Source organism: Myxocyprinus asiaticus, chromosome 3 (assembly GCF_019703515.2).
Source record: "Myxocyprinus asiaticus isolate MX2 ecotype Aquarium Trade chromosome 3, UBuf_Myxa_2, whole genome shotgun sequence".
Classification (NCBI taxonomy): domain Eukaryota; kingdom Metazoa; phylum Chordata; class Actinopteri; order Cypriniformes; family Catostomidae; genus Myxocyprinus; species Myxocyprinus asiaticus.
The window spans coordinates 4,443,011-4,450,150 of NC_059346.1; the positions used below are offsets into that span (position 1 = coordinate 4,443,011).

The following is a 7,140-nucleotide window of genomic DNA, read 5'->3' on the forward strand; positions in this document are numbered from 1 at the left end:
GGAGTACAAATCTGAATGCAGTGATCTCAAGACGTGTTTTTCTAAGTTTCAAACTTTGTTTATCTTGTCACATCGACCTAAAAATGGTACATTTATGACGCTCCAAAAGCATCCATGTGATGCAGGTGTGCATTGATGCGTCCTTAGACAAGCCCTTATATTACTGTAAATCTCGGACTGATTGACGAATTCATTTGCAAAATGGATTGCTATGGACTGTAGACCAATGATAGGCTTATGTTCAATAATATGGAAATAAATAATATATTGCATTCTAAAGCCAATTTTTGTATTGCATTTTTTTAATGCTTAACTTGTGTGCCAAAATAATATAATACATTTTAATTATCTGTATTATTTTTTAAAATATATATATATATATATATATATATATATATATATATATATATATATATATATATATATATATATATATATAATTTAAATATAACCATAATGATTTAATCATTATATATTGAATTATTGTTATTTTAGGGGATTTCTCAGTAAATATTTACGTATGTGATTAATTGCACTGAATTTGATTCATTAATCGGCACATCATGTAATTAATTTGAATAAACATTTTAATCGATTGACAGCCCTAGTTATTTTCCTACCTCTCACTTTCCAAAAATGGTGAATGTTTTCATTATTTAAAAGTTTTGCTGTCATATAATAATTATGAATCTGATTCAAAACCTAGTGAGCTGTCTTGTTGTCTACTGCCTATGTAGCCAGTTGCCTTCTAAGGGGTCTTTCAGACCTAGGTACCTATGATGCCTTAAAATGCTGTCTAGGTAGGCAGGTCACTAGGTTTTGGAACTGAGCTTACTGGTATTTCTTCAAATATCTACTTTAAAGCTTTTAACATCTAATCATTCTACACTGTTGAAGCAATATGACTATTAGTATGCATGTCTTAGTACGTTGGAACACTTTCACGGTACACTGGCTGTGGGAAATTGGAAATTACTTCTGTTGCCATGTCTGTGCTAATGGAAAGAAACAATAAAGTAGATTATTTACATTTTTCTGAAGAAAATCTTACTGGTGTTTGCACTGCAGAAAGTTTATTTCTTACTGATTATTTTTGTCTAATAAAAAATACCTAAATATCCTTAAAACAAGAAAAAATTACTTGAAAAGCAGAATGAAAAGGTAATAATAAAAAATATTATTTTGCACCTCTAAAACAATTCTTTTTTTTGCAGTTAAAAAAACAGAACTCACATTTTACATGTTCATACTATGCATAATCCATAATTCCACATCATGGACATGTAAAATGTTTTAACCAAAAGAACAAAACCCTCTTTTAAATTCTCTATTATAGTAATGGATATGCCATAATTGATAATGCCATCCAGACCGCTAGAGAGCGCCACTTGCTCACACAGTACTGACTGATGTTCTGAATGCAGACTAAATGCATCCTTTTAAGGTTTAGTAATCGCACAAGGCCATATTACAATTTCAATCTTAATTCAATCAATCATGCAGAATTAATGAATATCATACTGATATCTCAGAAGTCAAAGTCTGCTGGTTTCAAAGCATTTTGGATGGTACCCTCATCATGTAGTCTATAGGTAAGTGAGGCTTTCACAACTGTCACGTCTGTTTATTGCGTTTTTTCCACATTTGTACCACAGTTCTTTCATAGTGCCGCTTTTATGTTTATAACTGCTCAATAATTGGCCGATAAATATCGGTAGCCGATACATCAAGGAAAAATATCTTACATAATTTTGCCTCAAGTAAATGTATCCTGTTTTAAGAATGATTAGATATATTGATGAGAAAACAAGAAAAAACATCTCAGTAAGAAGATATATTTTTTGAAGTGTGCCCATGCAAATGCCACCATGATGCTATAGCCCATTTCAAGACGGTTTAAGGAAGTGACGTCTTTTTGTTCCTTGAACATTTCCTGCTTGACGTGAACTCAGACATCGTTCCAAACTAGATAAATCACCCTCCGAAGGGCACTTTGAAAGGAGAACAATCATGATAGTCATGCTGTAAGATCACTTCAAACTCAATTTCCAATAAAAATGACTTAAAAAGTGAGTTTGAGCCTCACACCTTTTAGCCTTTCAAAGCTCTCACAGTGGATGGTAAAGTCTTCGAAGAGGATAGGGAATAGGGATGAATATTTCTTTATGGAAGGCATCCTCATTCAAAACAACAGAGGGAGGCACTTCATTCATAGTGACTTTAACACGATTAACTTTACTAACATTAACATGATTGTCATAAAATGCCATTATAAAAGTGTGGACCATGTTGTTCGCTGGCTGGATGTTCCCTGGATGCACTAACAGTATTTAATGTTTAGATCTCCGAAAAAGGAAAGACAAACAGACACATGAACCGCTTTAGTGAAGCAAGATGGCTGGATGGATACTTGCAGTACTAACAACTGTAGCAGACATATTATCTCTGGTAGGTGAATGAAATTTATGCCAACTAACTGTACGTTTGAGAAGCAGAGCTCTAAAATGACTCAGTTTCATCACCTCTCTCACATAGACACGCTCAGTATCAACAACACGTCTGGATAAGTCACTTCAGGTTTGATGTTCGAGAAAATTTGTTGACTCAGAGTCTTATTTAAAGGATCCGGTAATGACACCTCATTGTTTATTTTCAGTTTTTGCAAATATCTCGTTTGTTCTGTTTTAGCTAGACTATAAAAGTACGTGCTAGTCATTTTATTTGGATAGTTCTGGGTTGCTGCTACCGGAAATGCTTCTGGGCTAGACATGCGCAGTAGCGTTCTAATTCCTTTGTTATTGTTTATGTCCATGAAATAGTCTATTGTGGGTGGTTTGCAAGAGCATTGCTAAGCTGTTGCTAAGGTGTTTTTAGATGGTTTCTAAGGCATTGCTAGGTGATTGCTAAGCTGTTATAAATGCTTTAGCACTTTACTATGCTTGCTAGGGTGTTCTGGGTATTTGCTATGTGGTTGCTTACTGGCTCAAGTCAAAAGAGTTGACCCCCCTGGACTCAACTTCAATGGAAGTCTATGAGATTTAATTTTTTATTAAATTTGTTTTTGTGGATTTTTCCCCTTTTTCTCAATTCCCAATGTGCTTTTACGTCCTCACGGTCGCGTAGTGATTCGCCTCAGTCCGGGTGGCAGAGGACAAATCCCAGTTGCCTCCGCGTCTAAGATCGTCAACCGCACATCTTATCACGTGGCTTGTTGAGCGCATTGCCACAGAGACATAGCGCATGTGGAGGCTTCACGCCATGCACCACGGCAACCACGCTCAACTCACCACGCGCCCCACTGAGAACTAACCACATTATAGCGATCACGAGGAGGTTAACCATCTGACTCTACCCTCCCTAGCAACTGGGCCAATTTGGTTGCTTAGGAGACCTGGCTGGAGTCACTCAGCACACCCTGGGATTCTAACTAGCGAACTAGCAAACTCCAGGGGTGGTAGCCAGTGCCTTTACCACTGAGCTACTCAGGACCCTTGAGATTTTATTTTATTTTATCGTCCACCAGGCAAAGTCTGATCACTCAGAAAAGTAATAACACACCACTCTTCAACAAGCCACACAATTTAAGGTACAGTATCATTCACGTCTGTAGTACAAACAGTGTGAGACGAGTTATACACCAAGTTTTATGCATAAGGTGTTGGGTTTGTTCAAATCACTAACACTAACTATGAACAAAAGTAATAGTGATGCTTGACTAAAGAAACACCACTAATTAAAAAATAATGGTCAGAACCTCAAAAACCACATTGTCTTGAACCTTTCATTGTACACACATACACACACACCCAGAGCACCTGTACTCCCATCAGCTCAACAGACCAATCTCTCATTGTCAGTAAGGAGAAAGTCTTTACGTTGATGTACACAGGCAGGTTATATAGACATGCACAAACTGACAGACAGATAAGTGTCGTCCACCAGGTGATATCAAAGCAAGAAAACTGCACACTGATCCTATGCCTCTCTCTCTATCTCTGTTACTTAAACATTCATATAGGCTACATATATACACACCTATTCTGCCTCAAGCTCACAATTACTGCATGAAGACAATACACTGCAAACAGTGTCTACTAAAACAATAAGCCACTAGAAGAATGCATTACAGTGATTTTACCATGGGAAGGGGGCTGTCCTTAGGCACGATGTAAACCCATGTACACTGGAAAATTAATTGCTTTTATAAAATGCGGAAACAGTAATATGATGACTAGAGGTTGACCGATAGTGGATTTTGCAGATACTGATAACTAAGGTGGTGGAAAAGGCAGATAACCAATTAATTGGACGATGTCTTTCCTTACTATGAAGGGTACAGACATTGCTACAAGAGTCCAAAATGAATACAATCCCAAAAGCAGTTTATTGTGCAACCAAAATCCCAATAAAAACTAGAGAAATTATGATTTGGTGCATTACAGGGGTATAAAAGTCCGAAATACACCAGAGACTCTTATTTTAAAATGACAGAGACTTGGCTAACATACAATGCTCTATATGTAAGTATTCACCAAACTGCACTTTTTATAGAGGCGTTTATATGTATACTATAATTCACCAGATAAAAAAAAAAAAAACTATCGGCATAGATTTGTGCCGATAACCGATAGTTCCTAAAAGCAACTATCGGTACTGATTAATGGGTAAAACTGATATATCGGTCCACCGATAATGATGACACCAATTTTTAAAAAGCATTTCAATGTATTAAAAATAATCTGAATAAACAATTCTTCCACCAAGTAATATAGTTAATTGTCGCAATATCTGGGCGACATAGGAACTTGTCATTTTACAAAGGCTTTGAACACATCCAATCCAAAGTTCAGGGTCGGAACTATCCATTTTATAAATCTTAATCAGTATTTTTGTCTTGTTTTCCAGTAAAAATATCTAATCATCCTTAAACAAGATAAGTTCACTTGAGAAAAAAAAAAAAAAAAAATTAATAGGCCTATATCCTGAACATTTTTTACTTTACTTACCTCAGTGGCAAATAGTTTTTACTTGTTTTAAGCATTAACTTCAATCAATTTTGTTAAAAGTTAAAAAAAAAAAAAAAACTATTTGCTAATGGGATAAGAAAAATAAACTTATAATATAATATATAATATATAATAATATTTAAAAAAAATATGTTGGATCATATGCAATTTTGCTTCTCAAGTAAATGTATTTTGTTTTAAGAATATTGAGATATTTTAACTGGACAAAAAGACAAAAATACCGATTAAGAAAATGATTTTTGCAGTATATGTAAGTATCATCTCATAATATCATTATAGATCTAAAAGAAGACAAATGAATGAATGAATGAATGATCATTGAAAAAATACTGAATGTTTTTTAAAGTCCACATAATTTGATTTTATTTCTCCTTTATACTAGATTATTTACTATAACTAAACACACACATTATATAAATATGAATGAATGTGCTTGGCAAAGCTCAGGTAATTTGGATTAAGAAGAATTTGATGAGCAATGTTTGAGTTAAGTTTTGAGGTCTCTGACTTTTGATTATAGACTTTGGTATCTAGGCAAATTTGAGCAAAGTTTGAGACAATGTTGAGATGTCTTCTGAAACTCTAAAGGAGACATTACTGGGGTCTTTTTATCAGGAGAAAAACCAAGAAGTTTTAATTTGCTCTCCCTTCAATTTCATTGCTGTCTAAGTGAAACAACAGATCTCACTTGTGATTTGTCTTTCCTATGGGATGACGTAACCATTAATTTCATTCCAAGTAAAATGTCTAATATGCAAAATAGTTCTTATTTACTCATAAATCAGACGTCAGAAGCAAAGAGAACGGAAAGATAACATAAGCCTGATGGCTTATCCAAGAAAAACTCAAGTATATCATTCAACTGAAGAAAGACAAAGTTAAACTACACGCCAGTGAGGTGAATAAATCATACCTGCTCTGGGAAATCAAGATTTCACACGCCTCTCTGCAACCGAGCAAATTCAGGTGTGAAAGAGGAGAATCAAATGAGAATCAACCTGGACACAAGGTGAAGATGTGCTGCAGACTGGATCTCTAGCTTCAGTCTGCTTCTGTCTCCATGTGCTGGAAGATCTGAGAGCCCGTGATGTATTCCACACACCACTCTCTGCCTGCCGAGCGCCTGGTCTGATGTGTGCGAGAGAGAGAGGATGAAAGAGCTACACCTCTTTAATATGAGAGATTTACAAGGACTGCCCTAAAATAGCCTTTTCATGAACTCATACACATTCTCAGTCTCTCTATCTCTCCTCCTACTGCTTCTGAGGTGTTAAGATGCCTACACACCAAGCATATATTATCTATAGCCTACTCTGTCTTTAATGAGTGCACATATATGTGTTGAAGAAAAAGTGTGATATAAGATTCTATAGCGTCCCATTGGATTTACCTGGATTTTTGTATATAACTGGATATGAAACACGATCTGATCTTCAAAAATCACAAAAATTGACAAACGCAGTCTGATTAAGCAATTATATGTTTTCACGTCTTCATTTAACACACCATTGTAAAAATACCTGAAATGTGTACGGTGCATGCATTTGCTATACTCGCCAGCACGATGCTAGGGTGTTCTATGTGGTTGCTAGGGTGTCCTGGGTGGTTGTTAGTTGGCTGCTTACTGGCCCAAGTCGAAAAATGCCACCCCCAAGTCTCTGTGATATTCTGGTTTCTAGATATGGCTTGAGTCACTCCTTCAATGGAAGTTTACAGGATATGTTTGCCCATTTTAATGTCCACAAGGCAAAATCGTAAGCAAAACCTCTCCTCAACAAGCTGCATGACTTGAAGTATCATTCATGTTTATAGCATAAACGGTAACTAGTGAGATACAAGTACCAGCCTGGTCTCATAGAATGAGGTTACTATAACTACATTTCTGCAAAATGCATCATAGGATCATAGCAGTTTCCTTGTGAAATGACCACTAGGGGCGCTATGTCTTTTATTGACTTTTACAAAAGTCACGGGTAAATTAGCTGATTATCAGTTGACAAACACAAACTTTTTGCTCTGTACCTCACACAAAGCTATCTTATGACATCTAAACACTTTTACCCTAGTGCGTACATTTAAAAGGCGATACATTTTAACGTTTGCATTATATAAT

At 35.7% G+C, this 7,140-nt stretch overlaps 1 protein-coding gene across 1 annotated transcript in view; it reads right to left on the reverse strand.

The window, feature by feature from the left end:
- Positions 1-6,154, reverse strand: part of tnca (tenascin Ca) — a 78,254-nt gene extending 72,100 nt beyond the window's left edge. Inside the window, exon 1 of the mRNA XM_051668410.1 lies at positions 5,941-6,154. The gene's annotated coding sequence lies outside the window, so the exon portion shown is untranslated. The remainder of the gene's footprint in view (positions 1-5,940) is intronic.
- Positions 6,155-7,140: the final 986 nt, after the last annotated feature.